Here is a 15,659-nt window from a genome sequence, read left to right as displayed (position 1 = left end):
GTTTGCCAATAACGCTTGATGTGACCACTTGACACAGGAAGAAAATGCTGTGAATGTATACGCTTTGGGCTACGCCATCAACTGGTGTCATGCAATCTCCCTTGGATCCCAAAGTGATTCAGTGATTGGCTGAAATAACTTTTATTGGGTATCATTCTCTATTGGATGCCTCTTTAGGACTATAATATGTCAAATTACAAATGTATAGTTTTGTTTTTACAGTTAGCTTGCAAGCTAACAGGTTAGCCTACTAACTAAACATACCAGTAGTTGATAAGCCTGCTAGCTTAGCATGCCACAAGCTGATTAGCCTACAATCTTAGCATAAACCCATGCAAATTACTGCACTACTACTTTTTATTATGCTGCTCCAGAAGGATAACCGCTATTTTACGATTTTGCTAGCGCTAGAATGCAAAATCGCGATTATTCCATACATTTTTGAACAGGCATTAAAAACAGCTACTTCTTGAGACCTAAAGGGCGATATGATTCTGCGAAGGGAGCGACTCTTGCAAGACACCGGCATAAGCTTACTTTGAAGAGTGCACTGTGTTTTCTACCTCTGTGCTACTAATCTGAGCTTTTTAGTGGCTTAGCACAGAAGGACTTTCATCAAAACCAGATGCCGCTACATATTTTTGCTACAAACCAAAGTTTTGCGCATTGAGCTACAACACTTGCCATTGTTATGGCTTTCACTGTAAACCCAATGCTCAAAGTAATTAATTGTATTGAGTAGGGAAAAATGTAATCATTAAAATTAGATCAAATAAATTAATATTGATGAGTATTTAGAACTTTCTCTTTCTTTTCAGTTCACGAAACTGACACATTTTAAGTAACCTGAACTGTTTTGTTGATTTGAGTTTAATTAACTTAATTTTTGTTTTTGTTTGGTAAACTCAAATTGGGCAGGGGATTTCTTGTTCCCAGCATGCTTTGCATGGGTCTCGATAGGTAAAGTAAATGTTACAATTAAGTGTTATTTTATGTGTTTTTGCAACATGAATGCAAAGGGGAAACTTGTTAGTGTTTAATGTTTTGTTATGTTGCCATTTAGAAGAATTTCTGTTATGTTGCAGTTTTGGAGGTTACCATTACGGTGAAGAGTGAAGCTTGAGCTTAGGTTGAGGACCGATACCAAGTGTGTATCTTATTTACTGCTTTATACATTATTAAGCAAGTCTTTAGTCAGATTTAACTTGGGTGAATAAAGTGATGTAAATAATTGATGTGTTGTCAAAATAAAAACAAAAATCTGGTGGTTTACTCAAAATGTGAAGTTTAGTGCCATCAAAATGTATGAGTTAACTTAATTTTTCAAGTTAAGAGCAATTAGCATGCAGAAGTACTACAATCAAAACCTGACAGTTCCACTTATTTGGAATTTATTAACTTAAAAAAAAAGTTATGTAACTGATTACTTCAAATTTTTTGAGTTCTGCAAACTTGTTCGGGTTCACAGTGTTATCAATCCAACTGTCAAAACATACAACTTACGGATTCTGTCAGTTTGGCACTTAGCGTTGAGTCGTTTTCCAGAAACTCTCAGGTTTTCTTACACAAGGAGTGCTCCTGCGCTAAATGCAGTCTCAGAAAAGTGCTTTCCATTGGTACAAGACATGTATTAACTCAAATATGTTTAGAGTTAAACTGTTATATAAATAGACGAGGGTCTCGCTCCACTAGTTTAAAAGTGCATGTTTTGGCTAGTGATGATCTCAAAAGAGGAATGAAACAAAACAGTAATGTTCCAAAGGACAATTGTAGTGAAGTGGGGTTGGGATATGCTGTATATTGAATATTCATAATATATTTGCAATGATTTTCGTGGTGATAAAAAGTAAGCAACATTGTGAATATTGCAAGGATTTTAATGCCAGAAGTAAAAATGCCATTTGAGTTGGTCATTTATTTCTGAGAATCAGTTCAGACAGTCAGACTGTCCATTTCAGTGAATCAATTCAAAAGTGTTTGAAAATATTTTCTGTTGTAATAAACCTTATGGCTATAAGTGTTGTGGATTGAGTTTAACTTGTAACATTTGGAATCTGCTTTGGTTTGGTTGAAATGATGGCTCCTCAGATTGAAATAAAATTCATCCTTTTAAGCTATTTCAGTTTAAATACATGAATATCAAGATACTGAATATCGTCAGGAGGCTTAAAAATATAAAGATATAATTTCTATAGCTTTATTGCCCAGCCCTAAAAGGAAGTAAATGCCTTTGTAAAAAGTAATCATCACTTTAATGATTAGTTTTCCTCTTCTCCTCTAAATACTCTGTTGTGTTGACAGAGCTAACATTCAACATTTGAATGCTTAATGAGGACACGGTTGTGTGTGCTTTGCCTTTAGGTCCATGTCTGAATCACACATGACTCATTCTAACACCCTACACAGTGCTAGATCACTTCACTAAACATGGCAGGTGGCTCACCCCCCAACACTGATGTCAAACCTGCATAACCATGGGTCTTGTAGTCGGTTTGGGAATGCATGGGAGGGGACAAGGACTATGTCACCATGAAAGCAAAACAAGTCATTGTCATGCAAAATGATCTAACCTTGCATAATCTTATTCCCCTTGGACTGCAAGAGGTAGACATTTACCTGTAATATCTGCCCAAAAAACTTTGGAGTTATCACAATATCTTGTTCTAGAGGCTAGCAGGTTAATTGGCTTTCAGTATACTAAGCTAGTAGGCTAATCGGTTAGTGACATACTAAGCTAGAAGTCTGTGTCAAAGCTTGATTTGTTTAACAGCTCTTGAATGCAGCAGTCGTGGACTCATCATGAATGCAACATGTTGGAGTGATGGTGCCAAAGAAAGTGAACGTGACAGAGTACAGCAGATGGTTGGAATGCAATGAGTCAGTATGACAATGAAGGCAATGAACCAGTGATGATGCCCTTAGGAGACTGAAAAGACAAGCAAATCTGGAGGCCTGATTTATGTGTTCTATTACACCTCAAATTGAGGATTTTAGCAATGGAAGATATCACGTAGGTGGTAACGCCATGACTTACTTTTTGGTGAGAATATCAGAGTTTATGTAAATGCCGAACATGCAGTCTTCTCTTTGAGGGGTATTATGAATTTTGATTTTACACCTAGAGAGGTGTTGTGAATGCTAATGTGAGCCATTCTCAAACAGGAGTGGTGAGTATATTCTAGTCAGATGGCATGTTTCAGTTGTATTGTGTTATTTTGCATGCTGCTTTTTTTTTTTTTTTGTATGAACAGTTTTAAAGGTGCATTCAGTAAGTTTTGGTTTGTCATATTAGACTTATACTGACACCTAGTGGCCTGGATGCAGCATCATTCAAACGCAATAGTTTTCAGTTACTGATGCCAATGTAAAAATTCACAATTCACAGTCAGCCATTATTAATTTAATCCATGAGTGAAAGTGTCCAGTAACAGGGCAGTTACTGAGATTAAGCGAGTAGTATTCGGCTGGTCACGTGATTCTATCATGGCAGCCCCCATGTGCAGACCCTCTCCATGTAGAATAAAACAGCTTTTTATTAGGTTACTGATGTGACTGGAATCTTCATCTCATGTGAGTGGTCATGATTTTATACATACTGTTTGGGAGAAAATGTAACTCGCTTTTAGCACTACTCAGTGGACATTTCAGCTCGGAACCTCCGCGATAGGTGTAATTAACCACATAATTTAATTTAGCAAAAATTTCGCAACGCAAAATTTCCATGACATCAGTCTGGATAATTTTGTTTTGGAAAAAATGTGTGAGATATGTTTGAGTTCATATTGAGACTTTTGATTGCAGACTTTGGTATCTAGACACATCTGAGCAGAGATTTAGACATTGTTGTTAGGCCTGTCACGATAATTACGTTATCGACTTATCGTATGATATATGGACATGACCTCGATAATTTTTGCAGACCTTGATATTGCCCATTGTGTTTACATGCATGTTTGTTTACATAAGAATGAATGTCACTAACATTTTAGCCAGTCGCACTGCATCAGTGCTCTCGTCCGCTCTCTGTGTCGGAGGCGGGGTTCAGGCAGCTCCACACACACACACACACACACACACACACACACACACACACACACACACACACACACACACACACACACCCCACCCCCCACCCACAGCAGACAGCGAAAGGTGAAGATTACGTGTTACTCAAGGCTAATAGGTGTTTTAATAGATGTTTTTCCCAACGACAGCATAATTCCAGCCAGAAAGTTTGGAAGAATAAGTCCAAATGGCACAGCTCCGGTGTGGGAACTTTTTGGCTTTAAGCTGAATGAGAGAGTATGTTGACTTTGTTTAAAAACAATGACAATGAAAAGTGGCAATACAACTCGGGGCTCGACATTAACGCTTGTCCAGAACAAGTTGATTTTTGTAAGGGCAAGTCAAAGTGAATTTGACTTGCCCGACCGGACATGTTGCCTGATTGAAACCTTAATAATGATTAAAAATACCAGGTTTATTTGTGATTTAGCGTATGCCTGTATCACTTATTTAAAAAAACAAACATATGCTGCTGTTGAAAATAATCTACAGTGTCAGAAATTCTGCATGGGATTCTGAGTATTGTCTTTGTATTAATTCCAGAATCTGCGCGAATACAGGAAATCTGCTTTTCACGATCTTCTCCGTCTCTCATGCAGCAGCGCTTGTTGAATTTGGTGTTAGCGCTCGAAGTGGACGCATTTTTTCAGACATGTGAATGTCAATGTACTGTGCCTGTGTTAAGAGAGTGATGCGATAAAAATATTGCACCTATTTATAAACAACAAATCAGTCAAAGTTGCAAGCGCGTAACGTCGGAGCGATCCAGGTTTGCAGCCTTCGTCATAAGTCATAATTCAACACCTTTGACAAGAACTGCAGAAATAGCAAAAATGCTTTGTGTAATGCTATCTGCTGCAGGATGAAGAGAAACGTTTAAACACCTGTTACATCTCTCATCTCCATCTCTCTGGAGCTCTTTCTGAACTATACAGGTATTCTCTGCCATGTGAATCAATCAATTTTAATATGTAATAATATACAAACATAAAAATAAAATGGTAATATAAACTTTATAATATTAACAATATACATAAAATGAAAATATATTATCTGTTTTTAAAATACATGGGTCAGTCAAAAATATGGTTCTCCATAATGATAATGGAAAATCTGCATAATCTAAAAAAAAAAAAAAAATCTTAGAACTTTTTCTATATTTTATTATTTAAATATATATAAAAATATTTGTTGAGGTAAAAGTAATTTTAACAAATACTATTCATTTTTATGTTGTGAATATTATGATTTATTTTTGGTGGGTTGTTCCATCTGACATTTGATATCCTGCTGGGACATGCCAAATGTCACTATGTTTTTTCAGGGATGTAAGACATGTGTCTAGAGAGGACATGTTAATTCTAAAGGTGTGGGGTTGTTGATAAATTTTCATATGTTGATAAATCATGAATCTTGATAAAAGTTCACAGTTATGTTATTTATCAACAACCCACATACAGTATTAAATAAACAGGGTACTTTCTCAGGATTCGTTCAAATTTTAATGCATTTTGTTAACATTAAACAGCCATTTTTACTGCAAATTTTAGAAAACATAACAGCAAGCCAAGCACATCACAATGCTTAATGTCAAGCCCTGTAATCTAAAAGCTCATCTAAAACAACCATTCCATCCAGTTTTCTGAGCTGAGGACAAGTTGGAGAGGAAGAGGGGCCTTCACGACTTTTAAAATATTCTTAAGAATTAAAAGTTCATTGCTCTTTGAAAGGGTGTACTTGCATTATTATGCTATTATATTATCATTATATCAGTGGCATAAAATGGTCTTAAAATGACAATAATATCATTTATCACAATTATTTCTGGGACAATATATTGTCCAACAAAAGTAGTTATCCAGACAGGCCTAATTGTTGTGATCTCTTTTGAAACTCCAGAGGAGACACGTGAGAACCGAAAAATATGACAGGAGACAAGCAAAAGTCTCCATTTTCTGCCCATTTAATCTAATTTCTGTCTACAGCAACAACTACAATTTTAAATAAATAATTTAAAAAAAAAGATTATTTCCAATGTGAAAGAGAGAGAATGAATGAGGGAGGTTGAGTTTTTCTTCATCATTTTAGACAAAGTAATATGCTAATGCATTAAAGGTGGGGTGAGGCTATTCTTAGCAGCTGTTGGTGCTATCTGTGTATCTGGTGCAGATTACAGACAGTTGCTTCTTTTCTCATCGCAGCATGTGGGTGCACTTGCATTTCTGCTGCAGAGGAGGAGCTCTAAATAAAAAGCTGAAGATAATTCTGCATTTACGTTCATATTTAGATAAAGGAGAATTCAGTCCCCTGCTCATATGTCTCTCCCCTGTTTTACTTGCTCTTGTTAAGGGAACAAATATCTGCTGGTTTAAGCATATGCTCCAGGTCATATTTTACCCCCAAATCAAAAGAAATAAGAAATTCTATTTTGCTTAATGAAAATGGAGTGCATGTAGGATTACCTACAGTAGGTATTTTTCTCAGGAGAATACAGTCTGTGAAGCTTAATCAAAAGTCTCCGTTTAATCTCCATTTTATCCCATTTAAAGAACATCTAATAATAGAATTAGAAAGATCCTAGATTTATAGATTTTTCTAAAGAAAATGGCTGTGGTACTGGCCTGTGCAAAATTCCACCACCCCAGTGGTTACCTGGGTGTTGCTGTTAGGTTGCTAGGCTATTCATAATAGTTTTTAGCACGTTGCAATGTGGTTATTAGCAGGGGTGTCATGTACATATTTTTTTGAGGGGCACCAAGGTCAGTGACATGCAGCAGCTGCTAAACAATAAAATATATTTATCTTGCGCAGTGTGCACCATAAGCAGTCATGCAAGAAAAAGCGGCTGATGTCTCGTGAATGCTTGAAAAGCACCACCTTCATCCGTTCAGGCAGCTGCATTTATACCACTGAAAATAGGGAACCCGCGGCTACTGAGGAAACAAGTTAAACCAAATTTCGTTAATTAGTTTTTATGACTGGAAAGGAGAGAATTCACACTAAAATAAGATAACATGACTTTCTTTAAACATGAAAAAAAGAGTGTTTTTTCTGACAAACCTGTAAAATGCATTTCGGCATTTCAAAGGAAATGAACAGCGACTGATACAAAAACATAAACATACCGCTAATCTATATTAGATTATGAAAAAAGCTGATTGACCATTCCACATATATCAGACATAGTTTGTAAACGTTAACTGCACTGTAGTTGATGCAATTAGTTTCTTTATATTTCTATGGTTGCTAGGGCATTGCTTGGTGGTTGCTAGGGTGTTCTGTGTGTTTGCTAATTGGCTAAAGTCAAAAGAGTCCACCCCCAAGTATCAATAGACACTTTTCCACTATTGGGCCAGTGCGAGCCAGGGCTTATCAACTGGTCAGCCAGGGCCAAAAGCCTCAGACCTTGAGCCACGAGACCAAAATCAATCTGCATTCCCACCATTGGGCCAATAGCCCAGCAGTGTTGCCCTAAAACCCACCCTTAATAAGCTGACCTGATGCCAACTGCCAACGTCAGAAACCCCGCCCATTTCACAAGAGGGAAACTCAAGCTGAGGTATCAGACTCTGGAGACTAACTAGCCCTCGAAATGAACATGGTGTCCACAAATTATTATTTTTTCAAACCTGTAACATTATGTGCTAGATACACAACTCGGAACGTTTGGCAACAATATAGTTAATCATGTCTTTGTTTCACCAGACACCGTCGATCTGACATTTTCATCAGCCCAAATATTCAGAAGAGCACTGATTTCATCTACTGACCAGTAGACAGTACTGACTGATGATTCTCCATTCTCCATTGATCTGCTGAGGTAAACTGGTAGCTAGATTTGAAAAAATTGGGAAAGGAGTGTCTTGATACTGAAACCTGACTCGGAGAAACTCCACCTTTTATACTGACCCTGCCTCAATCCCCAGTTGGCCTTCTTTGGACCAAGTGTATCGGTGGGCCAGGGCACTTGGCTGTTGGCCCTGAGAAAGCCCTGAGGGGGCATGATGAATCCCCGGAAGTGACAGTGGGAATGCAACTGGCCCTGGCATACACTAGCAGGCCCTCATTTGACCTGATAGTGGAAACGCGGCTAATGATATTCTGGCCTATACATGAAGCTCTGGTCCTTCCTTCAATGTAAATCATTGGGATTTATTTGCTCATTTAACATCTGCCTGGCAAAAATCTGATTTGAGGCATAATTCATGTCAGACGAAACAGTGAGGTATATAAATTAGAGGTTTGCTCAAATCCCTAAGCCTAATGTATGAGCAGTAGTAATAGTGATGCTTTCCTTTATGAGGTTGGTTTTTGCTTTGTTTATTGATATTTGTCTCTTGTCCTTTACGATAAATATACATTTGATTCATGTGTTTTGAAAATGCACTCCAAGAGCAGGAAACTGCCGTTTAATCCATTACATCTTATGAAGATTTCGTACCATATAAAACACCAAATCATATTACCGCTCATTTACAGGATGGAATGTTCTGTGCTACTGATAATTTTTTTGTTGTCTGGCTTCACATAGCGAAGCCGCGAAAAATCATGCCTACTAAATAATTACTTTGATTTAATATTCCCACTTGAGTTCGAATCATAGCTCACAGGCATTTACTTGTAAATAGCCAGCATCTGTTTCTTTATGAGAAGATATAATTTACTCTCCAAAGCCCTGTTGCTTGGACAAGTGTTGACATGGAACGAATGCACAGACATAGACTTCCGAGACATTTTCAAACTCAGTGACGTGTACTAGTCAATTTCAGCCATTTGCAAGCCTTGAATTTAGGGGTCTGTGTACTGTCATGACCCTTAGGTATTATTACCTTGAAAAGCTCAGCATGCCTGACAAAAATGGCCCTTGTGTTTTGTGCTAGAATGTGCTGCATGATGGTTTCAAATTGAATAGTATACAAACTTGTATCATTGAATAGGGCAAGGATGTGATTATCCAACCATTGTTATTAACCTCGCTAATTTGCAAGATGAACTCAGGGTTTACAAAGGTTCAGTGTGAAATGTGCAAAGCATCCAGAGGTCAACCAATATCGTTTTTACCAATAAATCGGCAGTGATAGTTGCTTTTGGGAGCTTTCAGTTATCTGCAAAAAATCACAGCGATATACATGTTTTCATTCCTCAATATCTGGCATGTGAGGGTTTTACAGTAGAGGCTGACGATATAGAGGTTTTAAGATTAATCAGTGCCGATAGTTGCTTTTTAAAGCTATTGGTTATCTGCAAAAATCAAAACTGATTGTTTATTTTTATTTTTTATTTTATTTTTTCTCCATGGTCCTCCGTAACCGGGGCTAGAGGGTTCTGAAACTGTCTTTGGGATGAATTGGAATGCAAATGGATAGCTATTTCCAGGTATTACAGACCTTCTTGTCAAGATAACCCAGGATTGCATTAATCCATGTTTAAAAGTTCCCTGGGGCAACAATTTTAAGTGTTAAAAGCCCATACAAGGTCCATTTAGATCTTACTGTGAGCACAGACAATTTTTATGGGCTTATGCGAAGAAACACTGTTGCTCTTGTCTGACTCTCCCATGATTCCTTCTTGCAGAGTGATAGCTGTGCCATTCACAGAGGTTGTATGGCATTCAAATGGGAGGCTAATGGTAAATGATGCCCTTGTCCATGCTTTCTCTCACTCTCTCTCTCTCTCTTGCATTTTCTTTGACGAGTGTCAGAGTTGGATGAGTCACTTTTATTTTAAAGCTAACTGACAATAAAATACCAGGCTTGCCCATGGAGTGAGTCCCAGACAGTGGGAGTGCTTAACCCTGTATACCGCCTCTTCAAGCAATCTGTCCTAACACTTTAATAAACCAGTGGGAAAGAGAAAGACTGATATCTGCACATCGCTAGTAGGTTGGCAGGTATCATACAGTCAGAAGTAGAGATGCACTGATACCACTTTTCTCTTCTGATTCCGATATCGGAAATATCAGTATTAGCCGATACCAATCACAAGCCGATACCAGTGTTGTTTTTTTGCATAATCAGTTTAGAATATCTTTACATTATTGTGTGGAACTAATTGGGAGTACTATTTAATATGTAAAGAAACACAAACATCTAACTACACATTATTTCAATATAAATGTATAGATTATTAAACAACACTTTATTATTAACTAGTATAATGGATAATATAGCAGCAAAATTAACAGTAATTCCAGTCTTCAAGTCCTCAATAGAAAATAAACTAGTGTTTTATTTTTGCCTTTTTTCCCCAAAAATGTTTCAACTTGCATCTGGACTTTAAATCTTCTCTTTTTTGTTCAATTTAGTTGTAAGACATCAGTCCACTTTTCATTCACACAGTTATTTTTTGGAACCCATTCAACTTAAAAATTGTTATAAATTGTAAACAAATACTAATGATGACAATAATAATAATAATAATAATAATAATAATATTAATAATAATAATAATAATACATTGTTATTTATAATATTATTATTATTTACTTTTAATTTGAATTTTAAATACAACAGTTATACATTTAAACCGTGCACTTTTTAAACCCTCATGCTTTTATTTTGACATTCTAAACTCTCCAGGAAGTCCTGTATGTGTCTGTTTGTAGGCAAGTTCACAGTAGTTTAATTCACTTCTTATTCAAATTCTGGTAAAATGCACCTCTGGTGCCGTTCTAAATGCATATTATAAGTGAACCGAACTATTGAGCATCTACATCTGAGATGCTTTTCTTGAGTAGCACTCAAATATTGCGCACCACTGTGAAAGCTAAAAATAGCCGCGAGTGCATCAGCCTGTGCGTGAGTTTGTGTCAACAGAGCAGCACCATTCACTAATGCGCTGGCGCTGCGCATACTATATATTTACTTAATAAACACAGCCTTTTGTGATTCACTGAGCTATCGCACGTCTTCAAGTGGCTTCGAATAAAATGTCATATTAACTGCTTTAATGGTGTTTTTATGGTTCTTTTATGTCATTTTTTGAGCTTGACAGTAATGAACATGACTAACACACAGTATTGGATTTGGATCGGGCTCATCGGACCGATACCCGATCCATCTAAAAGCTTTTGTATCGGAGCCGATACCGATCCAGGTTTCGGATTGTGCATCCCAGTCAGAAGTAAAATTTTCCATTATAAAGAACATTTTATTTACAAAAATCAATGTTTTTCAGTTTTCCTGAAAGAGAAAGACTTAAAATTTTCATTTTAAAGATAATTTTGTAAACTTTTAGGAGTGCACTAGCATAAAGATGTTAGCCTCAAAGCTAAGAGATATGGACAAGAAGCTACAGAACTTTGATTTCATAGAGTCTTCTATGCTGTAAGCGATGTTAGCTGTTTAGCTAACTTCTGTCAGAGTTAGCTACTGAGTAAGACCACCCCTCTTTCTAAAATCCCTCCTGCCAAAGATATGTTAGCAAATCTGAACACACAAAATGACTGACAGGCAGAAAGCACCTCAAAAGCTCTGTTTGTAAACCTAGTAAGCTACCTATGTAGGCAGCTTTTATAGGCATCATAAGCATACTACCAATGCCAAATATGTTCTCAAAGATAGGCAGCATTGCACGTATCCTTTGTGGAGAAAAATAAACAATTTAATTAAATAATAATAATAATTTTTAATTTTATATACGTTTTTTAGGCTTATTAGAGTATTTCTTCGTTAGCTTAGCAACATGCTAACTCTTGTGAAAGCAATTGGGACTTGTATGATGCATTCCCATGTAGAGCATTCTAAATCGGTCCCTTCTGAGGTTCCGTTTCAGCCTTAGAATGAAGTTGACTATGCATAGCATTTTACTAGTTTTTAGAACATAATCCACTTACTGACAAAATGTTTGTCCCCTTTACAGAGTCTAGGGCCATCACAGAGACAGATGTAATTTCTTGGGACACCTATTTCTGTGAAATCTTTCAGGTAGTAGGGACAATTTGCATACTATTTCATAAATAATTGCTTACAGCGATCTAAACTGTCATTAGGTTGAAATGTTTGTGATCAGCCAGGGTTTGGCACCAACATACTATGCATGATGTCTTTAAATCAAACACTTAAGCCCTATTCGAACTGCAATTGTTTTACATGAGGACATGAGGTAATTCCAGCATATTCAGAGGCTAGTCAGTGATTTTATTGCTGTCCAAATCCAAAATGTCTGTGTTTTTCTCCCACCATCCATGCGGAAATTCCCGGCCAAATTACATTCTGTGTTTTTGACAAACACCAAGGTTGTGTGGTTATTTGATTTCCATCCGAATCCACATTTAAAAGTAGGAATCAATCCAAAAGTCGTATTGGAAATCCATTTTGACCTCTGTCAAGTGCTGTATAATTACTATATGACAAGATGCATGTGTATATTTAATACAATATAGAGATGTATAACAGAGATGTTGGAAATTATCAACATTAATGTCATAGTGTGTTTCCGTCGTGTTTCCAAGGACTCTTATTTTGAAGTGGTTTTTGTCCTCTGTCTTCTGTTTCCCACGGACTACATTTCCCATAATGCACTGCCCTCATCACTGCCATCTGTTCCCCATTGTTCTCACCTGTTCTCCATTCCCTCATTAGCCCTTGTGTGTATAAATACCCTCTAGTTTTGTTCCCTCTTTGCCAGTTCTTGTTTGTTGCCATTTGAGTTCATGTTTGTTTGTTTCACTTTCATCATCTTCATTAAAAGCCTGCAATTAGATCCAGCATCTCCCGTCTCATCTCAGCAACTACTCGTTACAGAAGAGCTGACCAACATGGATCTAGCGGCTGTCAGAATTCTTCTGCTCAAGCAAGGGGACTCTCCAGTTGAGGATCACGTTTGAGTTTTTAGAACTAGTGAATTTAGTGCACTAACCTGACCGCTCTCTGGTGGTTTTCTTCCAGACTGGTCTGATTAGTGCACTGAAGGAACTGATGCCTCTGGCTGATACTAACTGGACACTCTGAGTATGTGGAGAAGGCTCTGGAACATTGCGGTTCCCCTTACACAGTGAATTATGGTGGGAACCCAGGGCCAAAACCTGCATCCATGGCTCCTTGCTCCAAGCCTCCCGTGGCTCCTGGCTCCAAGCCTCCAGCGGCCAATGAGCCAGCGCCCGCGCCTACCACATCCATCCCAGAGCCAGCGTTGCCAGCCTGGTTCAGCCCTAGTGGAGTTTTCAGGGGGGGCCACCACGGCTCCGCCCTTCGAGCCTCCCACAGCTGTGCTCATGGTAGTCCGGAAGTGGAGGAGAAGAAGGGCTCCTGCTCCCCAGTCGCTGCCAGTGCTCACGACCACGGAGGTCATTCCCCAGTCGCTGCCAGTGCTCACGACCATGGAGGTCATTCTCCAGTCGCTGCCAGTGCTCACGACCACGGAGGTCAGTTCCCCAGTCTTCCACAGCTCCACCCTCCTAAGCTCCGCCCCTCAGGCCTCTCCTGGCTCCGGCTGCCTTCGTTGAGCCCCTCGGCTCCGTCCTCAGAATCTTCCATGGCTCCGCCCTCACCCCCTGTCTCAAATCCCCGATCCTCCTGTGGCTTCGCTTGCTCCACCTCCGGTTCCTCCTCAAGACCCAAATCCTCCATCCTCCTGTGGCTCCGCCCGACCTCATTCCGGGTCTTTCTCCTGAGTGTCCAGTTTTTGATCCTCCAGCAGCTCCACCTCCTGACACTCAAACTCCGGCTCTTCCTGTGGCCCCACCCACTCTTCATCCTGAGACTCCTCCTCCAACTGCTCTGCCTGCTCCATCTCCGGACCCATCTCCAGCTCTGCCGTTGGGATCTCAAGTCCCTACTCCTGCTGCTCTGCCTCTGGATCCACCTATGGCTCTGCCCCCTAAGTTTTCACCTCCTGGGCTGAAACCCGTTGCCTTCCTAGAGCTGCCTCCCAAACCTACTGTCTTTGCCCTGTGGCTGCCTCCCGACCTGGTACCTGCCCTGGGGTCTCCTCCCTGGCCACCTGAGCATTATCCTACCCTCCTCATCTGCCTTTTGGGGCACCAGGAGTCACCCCTTAAAGGGGGTGGGTTATGTCACATTGTGTTTCCGTCATGTTTCCAAGGACTCTTATTTTGAAATGGTTTTTGTCATCTGTCTTTTGTTTCCCATGGACTACATTTCCCATAATGCACTGCCCTCCTCACTGCCATCTGTTCCCAATTGTTCTCACCTATTCTCCATTCCCTCATTAGCCCTTGTGTGTATGAATCCCCTCTAGTTTTGTTCCCTCTTTGTCAGTTCTTGTTTGTTGCCATTTGCGTTCATGTTTGTTTCCCTTTCATCTTCATTAAAAGCCTGCAATTAGATCCAGCATCTCCTGTCTCATCTCAGCAACTACTTGTTACAATTAATAAATCATGTCACCACTCCACCACAGTGAGAGGGGACATTGATATAGTGAACGTGAGTTGCATTAACCCAACTTTTTTCCAATATTTTCAAAAATGTCTTCACTGTATGTAGTATATGTGCGGCTTCTCTCTCCTTAAACATTTGGGTGGGTAAGCGTGTTTGAGCATGGGAGAGAGGGAGCAGCGAAGCCTTACTTACGTATGTTTGGAATTCTGTTTGGTGACACTAGTTTCACAGAAATGTTGGGCTTGATCGTGATTTGCCCCCAAAACAAGTGTGACAAATCACTGCTGTCAAACGGTGCTGTTATTAATCGCCATACTTTGTTTCTCATTTCATCCCATGTTTCTGCCTTTATCAACCTCATTTCTACCCCAATAATATGTAAATGCGCACTTTTTATCTTTCCCAGGTTTGTGTGTCCGTGCATGTGAAATGTTTATCTGTGAAATATTGAAATTATTTTTGTAAAAGGATACAGTTATTGAAAATATATGTAAATAGTTATTGAAAATATAAGTATCAAAAAAGCATAATTCTTTGCTTTTTGTTTTTGATGTTGATCAATGAAATTAAGCATTTCTCCTTTCTTCATAATACATTAAAAGGATTTTGTTAATTCATAACAAACAAGAGATTGTGAATTTTCACAGTTTAATTTGATTAGACAATTTAGTTTGAAGTTGCTTATTGGGGGTGATGAATATGCTGTATATATGGGTGTTTCTTCAGAGTTTTATTTTATTTTTTATGAAGGTCTCAGTAGAACTGAATTTGAAACTTTTTACCAGGCCTATAATTAGTTTTGTTTCTTTTCAAATGCCTTTTATGTACAGATTGTACGGTTTTAGCCTTGACCTAGATCCATACTTTTAGTATTAAACTATGAAGATCCATTATAAAAATACAAATTATTACATGTTTAAAACTATGATAATCTAAACAAACAATTAAATAAATATAAACCATTTAAATGTTGTGTGAAAATGATTTTTATCAATTGCTAAATTATGGCAGTTCTAGAGTTGTGGTGTAATTTCCAACACACCAAACAATTTTGCACCTATTAAAGTTTTTGTTGTGTACTTGTTTACCATGTCAACAAAAGTATCAGTGAAGAGCATGCTTGAGATGAAAAATAAGTCAAGTGATAGAAACAAAGATAATTAAAGGTAAATATCACTTGTGAGCAGAATATTTTTATTGGGCGTAATTCCCAATCAAACTGCAATTTTGCCAAATTACGCAAAAAATATATAT

This window comes from Myxocyprinus asiaticus, chromosome 21, assembly GCF_019703515.2.
Source record: "Myxocyprinus asiaticus isolate MX2 ecotype Aquarium Trade chromosome 21, UBuf_Myxa_2, whole genome shotgun sequence".
NCBI classification, from domain to species: Eukaryota; Metazoa; Chordata; class Actinopteri; order Cypriniformes; family Catostomidae; genus Myxocyprinus; species Myxocyprinus asiaticus.
Note: the sequence above shows the minus strand (reverse complement) of the source record.